Raw genomic sequence first — 16,322 nt, 5'->3', positions numbered from 1 at the left:
ATATATCAATGTAAGTCTATTCTTTTTTGAGAAATAGCACCTCAGGGGGTGCTTTTGTGTCCTGCCACGTTCTCCGGTGTGTTCAGAAGGGATGTGCTCTGTTCCACCCACTGGCCAGGCCAGGGATTAGAAAGGATGAAGCATCATCCCATCACCAGCAAAGCTCTTCATCACAGTCGCCCATCTCTGTTCTGAGGGAGTTTGTCATAGTGACTAAACCCCGTAATTTCAAACATTTGGGGTACAATTAGCTGTAATCTTCATGCCTAGTAGTGGTTTGATTCAGGTCTAAACCAAGCCTTATCTAAACATCCACGGATATGATCTGTGAATGAATGTTTCGACACAAGAATTAAATGAATGAATGTTTTGAACACTGCATGGCCGAGCCCCTATATGGAACACCATTACTTGTATATTAAATATGCAAATATAAACTTTTATACATGTAACAGATGTAATATAAATCCATACACACACACGCATACATATATATAAAAAAATATGTATTTTAATTAAAAAAAAAACTACAAACAAACTACATTTGTCCTAATCAGATAGGGGTATATCTGTGATGTACCCATACCTCCCTCATGAAATGTCTCTAAGTTGAGCTTTACTTTTCCTGGCGCTGCACACAGCTGCCTCAGGTGTGTCTAAGCCCAGCTTCAGCAAGACTGTGAGTTACTGTGGATGGACATAGGGAGGAAAGGCTGAGAACATGCACTTAGTAAGTAAGGCAACACCGACAATTTTCTCCGTTGAGTCATGGCTATAAAAAGGTCTGGGAACCATCTCACTGTAATTGCCCAAATATTTGGTAGCATCAAGAATTAAACAGTTTTGCAAAATCCCTAAAAACTTTGGTCAGCAGCTGCAAAGAGATTTTTGAACTTAACTAAAGATGGATCTAAGTACCAGAAGGAGTGGATTTGACCATAATTCATGTTTTAAAAACATTTAAGTTTCTCAGGTGCTGAAGACTCACTGAAATCCTAATCATGAAAATGCTATCATCTCGTGTAGATTATTAACTGCATTTTTAAATAAGGACTACTGAGTAACTTGCCTAAAATAGCAAAAATTGCGCTATATGTTTGGTTCCCATCTTACTTTAAATCCAGCTGCAAGAGAGAACCTTTTATATTTTCCTGTGTTCAAAACCACCAGGACATGTGGAGGCAAATCCAATCTTTGGGGTCATATAGTTTTATCTTCTGTATTTCTCTAGCTATAGAATTTTTTATTTCCTCCTGTGTAGAGCCCACTAACTAAATTAACTCTTCAAGAATGGCTTTTTGTCTTGATGTGAAAATGTCATACAACGGACAATCCAATACTTCCCTTGATAAAATTTTCCAACTTCAAATTGCTTTTTACAAACATTTCTCAGCAGGCAGCAAGAGATCCTTCAATTTTAATAAACGATACATCCTAACGTAAAAATGAGGTAGTAAAAGCAATTCCAGTTGGTTTGTCTATGAAGTGTCACTAAAGTCAATTGAAGGACCAATGCCTTTTTGTTTATCTATGTCAAGAAAGCTGTATGAATGGTAACTGTAGGCCTGGTTCTATGTAACAGAGAGTCTACTTTTAGACACAATCCAGTAAAATCAAAGGATCATCATAAATCTCAGCTGAGGTTTTTTTCAGATTTCTGTGCATTTAACTGAAAAAAATCTGTACAAAGTTATAAACAGCTGAATTACTGGAAGCCTTAAGAAGTACTTCACGTTGAAAAGGCTGCAGACATCAGAGAAACATGAACAAAGCATAACAGGAAAGGAAGGAAACAATGAAATCCAACCTGAAAATCTAACATATTTCTGAATTCTGAATATTTTCTTACACTTACATGGTAGGCTGACCCTGGCTAGACATCAGGTGCCCACCAAAGCCGCTCTATCACTCCCCCTCCTCAGCTGCACAGGGGAGAGAAAATGTAACGAAAGGCTCCTGGGTTGAGATAAGGACAGGGAGAGATCACTCACCAGTTACCGTCACAGGCAAAACAGACTCGACTTGGGGAAAATTAATTTAATTTATTACCAATCAGATCAGAGTAGGGTAATGAGAAATAAAGCCAAATCTTAAAACACCTCCCCCCACCCCTCCCTTCTTCCCAGGCTCAACTTCACTCCTGATTTCTTTACCTCCTCCCCCCAGTGGCACAGGGGGACGGGGAATGGGGGTTGTGGTCAGTTCATCACACATTGTCTCTGCTGCTCCTTCCTCCTCAGGGGGAGGACTCCTCACACTCTGCCCCTGCTCCAGTGTGGGGTCCCTCCCACGGGAGACAGTCCTCCACCACCTTCTCCAATGTGAGTCCTTCCCACGGGCTGCAGTTCTTCACAAACTGCTCCAGCATGAGTGTCTCCCACAGGGTGCAGACCTTCAGGAACAGACTGCTCCAGCGTGGGTCCCCCACGGGGTCACAAGTCCTGCCAGCAAACCTGCTCCGGCCTGGTCTCCTCTCTCCACAGGGCCACAGGTCCTGCCAGGAGCTTGCTCCAGCATGGGCTTCCCACAGGGCCACAGCCTCCTTCAGGTGCATCCACCTGCTCTGGCATGGGGTCCTCCAGGGGCTGCAGGTGGATATCTGCTCCCCCTTCATCCTCCATGGGCTGCAGGGGGACAGCCTGGCTCATCATGGTCTTCTCCACGGGCTGCAGGGGAATCTCCGCTCTGGCACCTGGAGCACCTCCTGCCCCTCCTTCTGCACTGACCTTGGTGTCTGCAGAGCTGTTCCTCTCACATATTCTCACTCCTCTCTCTGGCTGCAGTTGCCACAGCAATTTTTTTCCCCTTCTTAACTCTTTTATCCCAGAGGCACTACCACTATCACTGATGGGCTCAGCCTTGGCGAGTGGTGGGTCCACCTTGGAGCCGGCTGGTATTGCCTCTATTGGACACAGGGGAAGCTTCTAGCAGCTTCTCGCAGAAACCACCCCTGTAGCCCCCCCGCTACTAAAACAGTGCCACGCAAAGCCAATACAACTTAACAGAAGGTAATATTTTGAAAGAGGTAAAACTGTGGAAAACTTAGGGGCAATTTTGAAAAGAAAAAGAAATATGAACTTGGAAGGACATACAGTACAAACAAACCCAAGATATTTTCACTTGCTATACAGAAATACTGATGGTGAAATACATAGCTGCTTTACATCAAAAGGGAGATAAGGATCCCTTTCTGTATAGCACTTGATTACACATTTGCAATATGATGCACAGTTTTGGGCACCTCAACACAAGAAACTTGTCAAGAAATTGGAGGAAATGATTAAATGACTAGAAGGCTTGATTTATGAGTTACAATATATCTAAGCAGATACACAGTAAATATAGTGGTATGAATATCTTATAACTACTACAGAACATTCATAAATCTTACAAGGCTGCTGCAGAGGAATAAAGATTGATAACCACTTGAAAGGGCTAAACTCTTTGCTCATACCACTCAGATCAATGTTGTTCTCAGGGTAAGACACTCCACAGCGAGCAGAGGAGGCAGAATCAATCTTTACACACATAAAAGATTTTTTTTAATTGCAATTGCATACAGAATAGAAAAAAAATTAAGAAAACTAGACAACAGAAAAAATCTACTCATGATCTAAGATAATTTGAAAAAAACCCCCACAGATGTAACAACTGAAAGAAACCTCTACAAATTGACCAAATGTGGCCTTCCCAGAATGCAGAGCAGTATACTTCACTGTTCTGGTGCTGTGCCTTGAGACACGTACTAAATCCTGCTCTCAGATTCTCCTTCCCCCAGTTTTCTCTTCTTACACCCATTCATAGTGTCTTTGCAAAGATCACGTTCCCAGCCCATTACTCTTGAGCTGTTTCTTTCCGTACACTCAACCTACAGTTTATCTCATTCTTTGAAAATACACAGGATACTAAATTTTTTTCTCTTTCTAGCTGACCCCAGCTGTCACAAGCAGCCTGATTTTATTCATGGACAGACAGTGTTCATAGTCAAAGTGCTTTTATTTGTTGTCAGACTAGTCAATGTGTTTCATCTGAAGTACTAGGTGGAAACAAAAATATGTATAAAATATTAATGATTTCACTGTTGTGTACTCATTATTTCAATATGAAAAAAATGAGGCATAAAAATCAAATATAATGAGGCCATTACAGAAGAAGAAACAAGGTAATCAATTTCTAATATATAACACCACTACAATGATATTAGCTATAATTTAAACAAAGTAATCTGCTTTTGTTAGATATGCAAAATGCAAATGAGACATTTTAGTAGTGCTCCCATCTCTTGCAGAAGTCACAACAGTGATGCTAATGAGGAGATGATAAGGTTAATAAACATTTTCTTTTATTATAGTGTTAATTTTTTAAAGCTATAAAATTTTGGTTTGACAACTTCCTTTGCAAACTTGAAAATACCACTTCAGATAAAACTAAGTTTTTCCTTTCACAAACACGAACAGAAAAGTATTTATACACACCTGTGACACTTGCATTTTTCCTGAAGCGGCCATGAAATATCATAACCACGTTGAGGCTCTATATGTACAGTAAATCAAATAACTGGAACAATGATCAGGTTTTTGAACTTTTGCTGATGCACTTATCAATGCTTGAGAGGTAAATCACTGTAAAAATGAATATTTAAATGTAAATTCCCCTAAATGTATTTGTATTACTAATTTATCCTCTTAGTTGCATTTGAGATCATATTTTGTCCTCTGAGAATAAAGAATACTGTCTACTATTATCTACAGTTAGGCTTGAATGATAACGTTTACAGAATCAAAGCTTCAGCAAAAAATTAGTGAATAGAACAATACATAAAATACACTGAAATTAGTACAAGAAGGAAAACCCAGGTAAAGAAGCCTTTGCATTCAATCTTCTTTTTAGTGTTTTCTAAGACAACTAAACTCTCAATGCTAGCGTGGCCTAAAATTAAAATAAAATAAAATAAAATAAATAAAAATAAAATAAAATAAATAAAATAAAATAAAATAAATCACCTCTATACATTTTAATGTCAAATCCTGGAGATTCTTAAAACTTTGGGGAGATTTTTAAAAGCACTGCACAGTCAAAAATGGATAAAAATAATAGAAGGGTCATTTTGTCCCTGAACACTTGTCAGTGAGAAAAGACAGCAACTATGCCCTAAAGAGCCAACAGAGCATATTTAGTCTAAATGGGGCTGCTGCTGTGCCTTTTTCAGAAAATAAGCTATAAAGGAAATTCTGTAGGAAAGTTTGATATTTCCATTTCATTTTTAAACAAAAGATCTTTCAAAGATTTTAATACACTTGGAATGAATATTCAAGCACATGAGTGCACATCTGAACCAAAAATCTGAGGGAAAATTTTTCACATACAAATTAATTTGTTTCAGCAGGAGTTCCCTTATCACCTGCAGCAGTGGTAGTTCTTAGGAATACTTTCAAAAGCCTTAGCTTTAAACTTCTGAAGTTCGGACTTCATTTATCAAACTACCTAATCTGGTTTCAAATCTTCACACTTTCTATGGCAAATTAAATAATATATATATATATATATCTAAAACTTAGAGTGCAATGACATCTACTATTTTCTCCAAATCAAGTTTACTGAAGATAAATCGGTAGTTTACAAAGCTTGCTCTATCAGCTCAAAACCTCTTAAAGTGGTAGCTACTCTAAAGACCATTAAAGTAACAGGTGGTACGAAATATATCTGAAAAACTATTTTAATTGCAGATAAGCTTTTATCAGCTCATAGTTGGCAATAACCATCTGGAAGGATATCATCTGCAATGCTAACTAGTTTTAAAACAAAGTCTGTTTTCTCCTTCGATTTGGGCTTGGTAATCAAAGGAGCAATTAAATGTTTAGCTTTGGTATTACAGCTTTCTTCTTGGGTCTTAAGAAGTATTTAAGGTGTGTTCTAAACAAGCTTACATCCTATTCAATACTTCAGCTAAGTTTTATTTTTAAAATACAGATTTCGGAATGATTTTATAGCCAATTCTGGGAAACATGTCCTTCTGGAAAATTAAGCCTTGGGTTTCTGGGCTAAAAAAAAAAAAAAAAAAAAAAAAAAAGGAATTCTCTATTTTGCCTTTTTACTGTGAAGTTATTTCCGCCTTATTTCAAGACCAGCCAAGGACTGCTTTGGACTCATTGCTGGAACTTCATACACCAAGTCACCAACCACAATTCAGTCAGGGCTTCTGTGAACTGATGCTGATAACTTTATTCTGTGCCTTTTTGACCTCTGGGTTAGACTACTGAAAACTTTATTTTATTTCCTCTTTCATAAAACACTGTCTGAGTTCTTACTAACACAAAAAACTGTTGAAAGGATTGTAAACCACAGTAAGCAGCCGCAGTTTAATCTGGTAGTCTTCGGGGAGTTCGATCAATACTTATTGTCAAACATTTATTAAATTTTATAATTGCAATAGCTTCCAGCATACTCTGGAACATGTATTTATATGACTTGCTGACCCCAGATTTGCCTATTCACAAGTAAAGATTTTTATGTTCTATACTACAAAGCAGTATTGTGCATCTACTTTTAATTTGTGTCTCACTTCCATATTAGTTTGAAATTCATTCAGAGACAGTTCAATAAACTTGAAAAAAAAAAAGGAAAACAAAAATCTGAACTCCATTTTCTTTCTCTTTTTTTTTTTTTCATTTGTTAACCCTAGTTAACCCTAGTTCCCACTGACAGAGTGATTTTGTCCATGGCATTTCTGCACAAAATAGAGTATGAATTTGCATGAAAGGTATTACAGAAGCTTGGCTAGTGTTTTGCTGAGAGAAGAGCGCATTCGCTCTGGATTGCTAGTGCAATCAGTCAGATGAATGAGTTCCTTGGAGTCAGCTTAGCACGGTGTCTGTAATAGCCCCATTACTAAAGCACCACATGACACAGCACCCATCCATTGGGGTGGTCGCAGGAATAAATAAGCACAATGCAAATGAATACTGCTGGTCTAGGCACTTCACGTGAGACATAAGACTCTCAGATAGCAGTGACTGAGAGAAATCCTAACTACGCTCTTTGTTTCACTCTTTCTCTCTCTTTTAGCAGAAAGCATTAAGATATCTGAAAGAACACTGCTTGACAAGAAAAGACTGAACGGCTACACACTTGAACTTTTATTTACCACAAAATGACAAAAACCCCCCCCAAAAAACAAAAAACAAACCAACCACCAGCCCCCCCCCCCCCCCAAAAAAAACCCTATTTGTTTTTAAAAAGGTCTGTCTCCTAAACAGGCTATGAGGTCACTAGTAAGGCAACATAAAAACAATTACCACTGACTTACACTTAAAGTTCCAATGTAAAGAGTTTTGATGGTATAATCTATTGACTTTCATACTTCTTAAATTAGAAAAATATACAGTGATGCATGTCAAACATTCAGCAACGCTTCTCATTCTGGACCTGATTAAAAAGAAGTAATGTCTGTTGAGAAATGAAATATTCCTCCACTTTATTAAAACCAAATATTTCAGCAAGCCGTAGCCTACATATTACATGGAAATCTATAAAATTTCAGTAACATGTAATTTTTGTGACTAATCCAATAATGAGACAGCACAGTCAAACAAGACCTTGGAAATAACCAAAAAAGGGGAAATATGTTCAAAGACAGCAGATCTATGTTTTAAAACAACAGCTACAAAGCTGGATACATTCAAACAATAAGGATTTATCATAAGAAAACAGAGCAAGGGATTTAGGAGTGGGATCTCAATCTAGATTTAGAATGTAGTAAAACATAGTTCAAGAATAAAAATTACTTTCTTGTCCAAATAAAAATCACCAGAGATAAAGATTAAGACATTCAACTTAAGGAAAAAATCTGAAAAAAAAGATGAACACTGAAGAAAACCCGTGGATTATTTTGAGTAAGAAGGACTATTTCATAATTTTTAAACAAATCTGTTGTTTCACAACTTGATTTAAAAATCCTTTTGAAAAAGATGTCATTATTTTGATTAAATTGACTCAAACACTTTCTTTTATGCACCTTAAACATTTTTGATACCCTATTGATGATAGCACTATTTCTCTCTGACACATTGAAAAATATCACTATCTGGGTGAATTATCAGTAACATGTTCAGCTTCATTTGGTGGGCATCTGACATGAAACTACTCAAGATTTCCATGATTTCCATTTTATTGAAAGTGCCAATTGCTGTCTCCATTAATGACTGTTAAGTCAATCGACCGCAGAAGACTCAGCAACTGGTAGCTGAGCCATGCACATCATGGAGCTCCTGTGGTTTCTCTGCAAGATGTATAATGTACAATCTATCTATTGAAAGGAAAATGAAGTGTGTTATGAATCCTAATGATAAATTTGAATAGCATTATTTAGTCTTACCTTTTCACAAATATTGAATGGAAGAACATTTCACTGTCTCAATCTGTCTAGCCTTGCTTCTCCCTGTTGCACATGCAGATGCACACACTAAATGCTCATTACAGCTAAAACAGTGATCCCTGAAAGCATCGCGATACCCTGAATGGAGCTATATCGGTCAATACCTGATATCTTAAGTTACACAGTATGCTGGCATGTCTATTGCTGTGATTAATTTTGTTTGACACTGTAGGCAAAAAACTTCCACTTTATTGCAAGCATTTTATTTTTCTTACTGTTACAGAAAAGCAGCTCTCCTTTTGCTTCTTTCTGCCTCATTTTGCCAGGGCAGGGGGCAGGGGTCTGTAGGTAAGCTCTCAAAGTGAATCATTTTGGAGGATTCTCTTTCCCCATGTAAATCAAACTTTTTGTGTCTCATATCACATTTTGTTTCTGCTCCTATTTTGTCACAAATATCCCTTCAGAGTTTGAGGTGAATGAACAGTTTCATTTGGGCTAGAATATTTTTTTCAAGATAATCCTAATGGCATTGTCTGAAAGCAAAAACATGTTTACTCAAAATGAAAGCTCTGAAGCTAAATACCTAGTTGAGCAATTTTAACTGCATGTATAATTGAGATGTTCCTAACTCTCTCTCCTTTACATGGTTATTTAAGTTCAAAAGGTACTGTTCAGCTAAACATCCAAGAAAGAGGTTTCTATTACATTTACTCCTTGTATTTTCACAGAAATTATTCTTACATGCAGTCTTGAGAGCTCAGGTTCTTCAAGTTTGCAAAGCAAGAGGAGGACCTGGAAGAGAAGGAATCACCGCCTAAAACAGCCTCCTGTTTGGCAGAAGATGTCCTCACACTGGTTATTTATACATCTGTATAAATTACAGCTCCATCTCTGTAGCACCTTATCATATTGCTTTTGTTTAGTAAAAGCTCCACAGATTTCCATGATAGATGTCTGAAAAATACATAGTACCTGCTCTTTAGAAATTATAGCCCAAAATAAATATGGAGAAGACAAGGCGTTTGGAGAAACTTTAAGGAAAGAATCATTTGGAGTATCTCATAATTTAAATTAAGTTACTGCTTCGTAATATCATGGGATTGCTAGAATTAGTAACAGAGACAAAGCACAACGTTCAAGGATTGGGGTTCAATCCATGACCCGGTGACAATGTAAAAGAAAGGCATGTAAACTAGTGTAAAAAAGAGAATTTAAAAAAATATGAAACAATATTTCTCTACAGAAAAGGTATGGGTTGCTCATACCATATCCTGTGATTTTTTTATTTTTTTTTTTTATTATTTTTTTAATATATAAAAGAGAAGGTTTCTAACAAAGACTGGGGTGTTAAGTGTATAGTTCTGGTGCCTTCTAAGAATGCGTAAGCCCCAAATGGCGCTATCGCGCAAAGCAATAAGGAGGAACAATTCAAGGTGTTTTCAGGAATTTGAACATGACCTCACAGCTAACAATATGTTTTCTAAAAGGAGGTGTTTTCTAATGAAAAATTGTTTAGATAAAGCAGTGCATTCTGTATTATCTACTCCATATTTTTGATCTACCTTTTTTCTTGTTCGTTGTCCTTCAGCAATTTAAGGGACTACCAGTAAAGATGTTTTGTGAGGGTTTTTTTTCTCCCCTCCCCCAGCCATTACTAAATCTTAAGATTTCATTGAACTGTTCTGCTAAAAAGCTGGAACAGTATCATTAAAATTGGCTCTACTTGGAAATCTCAAAGCATATATTTCAGTGGATGTGAAATTTCCTGAGCTAAATTTGGCTTGGCTATACCCAAGTGATCTTGTAAGCATGCAGACTGTACAGATCTTTAAAACATGAGCTATAAATAAATAAATGAAACCCCTTTTAGATGTTTTTGTTGAAAAGATTTCTGCATATATCACATTTGGACCTATTGTTTAATTTTTCAAGTCCTGTTCTCTTTCCACAATTAAAATGAAGGCAAATTTTCCTTTTTCATTTTTCTCTCCATCTTCTTTAATATTCCAAATTTATCTATTTTTTGTTTGCTTGTTTATGTCTTCTTTGTCGTCTTGTCTTAGAAACAAATTATAGGTTTTACATTTCTTTCAGTATTTTTATTTTTTAAAACATTCTAATGAGTTGTTTTGGTGAGGTTTTTTTCTCTTCAGGCTAATATTCACAATATGCTAAACAGCATATCTCCATCTGGAAAGAGATCGCCAAAGTAAACCATATGGTGCTCATTAATGTGAACGGATGGAAGGTGCCATGTTTCTACACCATACCAAGAAGTTATATACATTCCCTTAAAGTCACTATGGCAATAACCTAATAAGTTAGGCTTACAAAAACTTTTTGTCCAAATACTCACTGAGTGGTTTACAATCTGTACACCTCACATAAAGATATACTTTCATTAGTTATAATACTGTCTACTGTAAGTAAGATCTATTTTCTAGGACACCATATGTTCTTATTCCATAAACTACTGGGAGTAAAATGAAGGAATCAGATTTAAAAAAAAAAAAAAAAAAAAAAAAGAAAAAATCTAACAACAAATAAGTAATAACAAAGGAGATAATTTGTTACTTGATTTTAAAGGAACTTATAAATTAAACATATGTATAGGATTCACTGGACCAGGGCCTGTTGTGCTCAGCACGAAAGAAAATAGTTTGTCTTCCAAGCTGTTTTGTGCTTACCCAGGTTCCCATCACAGCTGAACTACATCACAGCTTCGTGCAGTGCCACTGAAAGTTCAGACTGGGCCTATTGTAAATTCCAGCTCGCCTTCTTTAATCATCTGTTTACTTCCATATTCTCTGCATTCCTCCCAGTTGTAGCAGCTGTTTTTTCTCTTGGCTCTATAACTTCTATTGCCTATCTTTCTTACATTAATTGAAAAGACTATAGGTCTGTAATCTTCACCTCTTTTAAAAAAAAATAAATAACTGTTTGGCTTTCTGCAGAGCAAAAAAATTAATGAGTATTCCAGCAAAAATTGGTCCAAAGTAAATTATTCTGAAATATCAAAAGTTCAGAGAATGAATGCTTAAAAATGTCGTACCATGAAAATAGCAGAAAAACATTATTTAGAAACAAATAATAATTATATATGTGAATGCAGAAATATGTATAAATTATATACAGCAGAAACATACATTTTTATATAAATACATAAGTGGATAAAACTTTCTTTCTCATGTTTTAAATGAGAAATATGCTTTTATTTCATGATATTGCACTAACCTTGTCCTTTATTTCTATCCTGAAGGCGTAATCTCTCATTTGTAACATTGGATTTGCAACTCTGGAAGTGCTAAAGGCCTCAAGTGAGAAGGAACACTTCTTTAGGTGAGAAAATACAGAAAGATGAAAGGAACTCTTAGAGAAATGAGAATAATGATCTCAGAGAATAAATTAAATAGTTGAGAATCAGAAACAACAGCAGTACAGGTATGTTTCTAATTAGAGGAGTCATTGCAGTTCTCAATCAGAAGACAGCAGCTATTTTTCTTCAAAAGAGCTTTTGCTGTATCTTGCGGTTCTGTTGGAGAACGCAAATTAGCGCTAAGAGTCTGTGTAAACCCTGTTATGGCCAAGTCTAACTAGCCCTTCCACCAGATGAAGAGCAATTACCAGCAAACGGTTACTCTTCTTACTCCGTGACCTTCCTGCTCCCAAAGGTGGGGAGGTCAGCCTTGGGAGCAGACCCTGCCCGGCACCTACCTAGTGCCTCGGGACAGTGACCAGCTGTCTTGGCTCCGAGAGGAAAGCGATTGCAGCAGCAAATATCTTCCCTCCTCGGAAGATGGAAAGCACAAGTGGAAGACTGTTTGGAAGAGATTGCTTCTCTGAGCCAACACAGATACACGCTGCACATGGGTAAATTCAAATCCACCTCAAAAAATGATATATAAGATACACATATATTAGGGGTAGGAGAGAAGTAAATCTTAACCGTTCAAGTGCTCTAAATAAGAAGATAACTCCAGTATGAAAAGACAGAGTGTAGTACTCACGTTGCCGGCGTTAGGAGCCTCTTCTTCCAGTATTGTAAGTGCAACAAGGTAAAGGCTGATTTAGAGCACATCCTACTCTATTAAAAATTTAACTGAAAATACTTCAGGTACATCTTATGCAGCATGAAACCTCTGCGCCTTGTGTGCTAGATGTAAACATCACCTACAGGTAGGTTTACTTCAACTTGGTTGAAAACAAAACCCCCGACATTTCTTTTGAGATCAGCACAGGTATCAGAAACGAAAGTTTAAAATAAAACAAGGGCTTGCCTGTAGGTTCAAATTATGTCTTTTTTTAAGGATGTGAAGAAACCCATTCTGATTCTGAACTTGGACAATTACTTTGAAAAAAATAGCATTTTTAATCCTCTTTAATCACCTTAATCATCTGATACCAATCTTAGGGAATTTATTTGTTTTCTTTTTAAGCGTAAATTTAAAAATTGCCATAACCGGCTGTATGGTTACAAGTCATGTATTAATGCTGGTTTTACTATTGTTTTCCCTTAATGTATATCAGATTGAGTCACTTCAGCTGAACTTCATAACCCTTACATGTTTATCTTGTGTGCTTTAAGGACAATGAGCTGTTCCAGCAAGCATCTTTTTAAACAAAGCAGCTTGGGAGCAACACTGAAAACCAAAATGTGGAAGAATTGCAGGGGATACAGAATGATGTGTTTACCCTTGGTAAACAGCTTTTGAACTAGAAAAATCTGGATTAAGAAGGGAAAAAAAAATACTTCCTGCATCTGTGGTTGATATTTACAGAGTCATAAAACATTTTACTGTAAACCATGTACCTAGAGGAATCTGAGACATTTGCCAATTTTCTACCCCAGATCTGCATCTATTGAGGAACAGCATGTTTCTTCCACTTCTTTTGTGTAGCAAGTTGCACAAACTTATCTCAAAGCACTTCACAAGCCAGTCCAACAAATAAGTAGATATAAAAGGAAAGCATGGTGGTGAATAGATATCAATGAAGGTTAAAGGGAGAAGTTTTCAAAGGAACTCTAAAGCTGACAGATAGCCCTTAGTTTCATGGGTTTCTATTACACAACTTTCATTTTTCAGATGGTAACTACATTTTTATTTTGAAATTATTTTTCATATAAAGTGTAGAAACATTTATGGACTGATTCCGTTTGAAGGTATGGCTAAAGGTAATTTAATTTAATATGTATGTAGCTCCACCATTAACAGAAATAATACTATTACTAACAAGAGCTGGCAGCAGCAATCATGTTTGCACAGATTTTTGGTTTTGTTTGTAGCTTTTTATTTAATAAAATATCAGGAAACAGCTTTGTGTGCTCAGTGTTTGTTATTTTTGTGCATTCTAGTTGAAGTGGGAACTGCAAGTACTTGACAAATGGATTGATATATTGTCTACAAGTCTCAAGGTAACTCTATAGCCTTTTCTAAATGGTAAATTACAGCTCTTCCCACTTCTAATCCTCCCAACACATATCCCCCAAAGTAAAGGACAAGTTAAAGTAAATAAATACAATAGCGAGTCTCAATATATCATAGTGGGTCAACTATTTGTGTTTGATTTCTTCTTATATTAGCCTACAAGTCCTTTTTACATATGGTCCAGTAGTTCTATAATACTTCATATTTCTGCTCCCCTAAAAACTGAGTGATTTTCCTTTCCTATTTCTTTGCACCTGCAGTGCATAACTGCCATCAGTTGTATACAAAATGTCCTCAGCAGAGTAAAAAATATACACATGTAAAAGTCTTTCAGAGTTTACTATCTTGGCCAGTTCTAATGGACTGTAATAAAGGTGGCAAAATAATGCATCTCTGAAACAGAAGGACACCCGTCTGCCATATTTATCATGATCCAAAGAAATACATATTTTTATAAAAAGAAAGTCTGCTTTAGATTTCCAAGGAAGGCCTTCTTCACGGCAAATATTCACCCTTTGTAATGTGTGCTTTCTTTCTCCATGTAATGATTTATCCTCTCCTAGTCGAAACAGGAGATTACTCTTCTTTTTTGTGCAGTGGAACATCATCATGTCTTTCTTCGGGACCTTTTGTAATCTAGGAACGCTTAGCTCTTTCAGCTGTGTATACAACATAATGCTTTCTAAAACACTTAACTTTCTGAGTTGTTCTGTTCTGGATCCCCTCCACTTTTTTTTGTTTGTTTGTCTGTTTGTTTGCTTGTTTCTTAATGTCTTCCAAAGAAAACTGAACACAGTAGTCCAAGCCAAAGTCTCACCAGTGCCAAGCACAAAGCAACTTTGAGACAGTGACATACAGCAGTCAATAACGTAGGGGGGAGGGAAGGTGGCATAAAACCCCAGATTGCTTAGAAAAGGAGGAGATTTAAAGCAACAGTTCTGATTCAATAGCATTAGACTGCATTTCCAGAAATAAAGAATTTTGTTAACTTTTTTTTTTAAGGAAATGTTAAGCATTTGAAATACAAACAGAATTTTATACTGTTGGAGATGATAGGTCTGGATTTTGCAAAGCCTAGGGCAGAAATTTCAAATTTCATTAAAAGAATCTGTTACAGAATCATCATATTAGATCTAGAAGAACATAGACTTAATTTCCCTATCTAATATTGGAAGTAGTGGGAAAAAATTTCAAGGAAAAAACCACACAAACCTGAAGTCAGCATAGCCTCCAAATACCTAGTCAAACAGAGCGCTAAACAATAAAATGTTTTTCCAGAATGGAAAACTTGCGTATAATTGTAAAAAAGAAAGATCACAGATTAATCTAAAAAGCTAATTGGCAGCATGCAAATAGAACATGTGTGTAGACAAAGTCTTCATTTGGATAGACTCAGATCTTCCTCAATGTGTCAAAGAAAGGGGAAAGAAAGAGGTAAGCAATTATTCCATTCACCTGGGTGACTTTTGATATCTCTAGGAGGAACTATAAAATTAATACATCTAATCTGCTCATGACAGGAAAGGAAGAGTTGTTGTGTTTCGGTGCCACAGTACTCCTGCAACCCCCTAACAACTGGCCGCTGTTTCCTCAGGAAGGAAATGCCACATTGTGCGTAGGTCAGTATGCGTACAGTTTGGGAAGAAAAGAAAGAATGAACAGCAGCAGCAAAAAAATGGGTATGATGATAGGTATGCTTTTTTTACAGCATATTGTGAAAACATCACCTAAGAAGTGTTGAGAAGCTCCAAACCTGCAACTGCCTCAGGCAAGCAAAAGGGCAATGACTTAAAAAGGAAATATCCTGTCAAATGATTTTTATTAGAGAGTAATCTTCTAGTGGAAGTGGTAGCTATCCTGTCATTTGAGATATTTTGAACAAGACTTAATAAAATTTTAGAGATTGAGCTACAAAACTAATCTTGACTACAGATCATCGATTAAAATATACAGATCATGGACTAAAACACTGAACATGTTTTTTCTTATATCTAGGCTCCAAGATTTAATGCTGCTGGTACAGTTTTAAAGGCCACAAACATTAATTTTCTGTGGCACATGCAGGGAAAGTTTTTGTGTCCAGGTAAGCTTATTTCAAAACATACAAAACCTACTAATACTTATTCAACTTATTTTGTTGCAAATTCCCAGGATTTTATATTGAAATCACATGGATCAGACATGAATATTTGAAACTATTTTTCATACGCAAATATGCATGTGTAATGCTAAATGTTGGATAACACATTTAACGTTAGTCCATGAGCTGCATGTTTTACAGGAGTATGTTATTTACAGTATATGCCATCTGTATCTTCGTATATGTTACACATTTTTCCAATTTTCTGTAGACAGTATCTGCATCTAGAAATTAAAAACCCTATGTAAAGAACAGATTCTACCTATAAGATATTATTAAATAGGTGTTGGTAAGGCAGTGCACATCAAAAAACCAGCTACCGTGCACACTCCAGCACTTAGGTAGATGCACACTCTGTGGCTAAAAGGATTAGGGCAAAATG

Source organism: Grus americana, chromosome 4 (assembly GCF_028858705.1).
Source record: "Grus americana isolate bGruAme1 chromosome 4, bGruAme1.mat, whole genome shotgun sequence".
Taxonomy (NCBI): Eukaryota; Metazoa; Chordata; class Aves; order Gruiformes; family Gruidae; genus Grus; species Grus americana.
Note: the sequence above shows the minus strand (reverse complement) of the source record.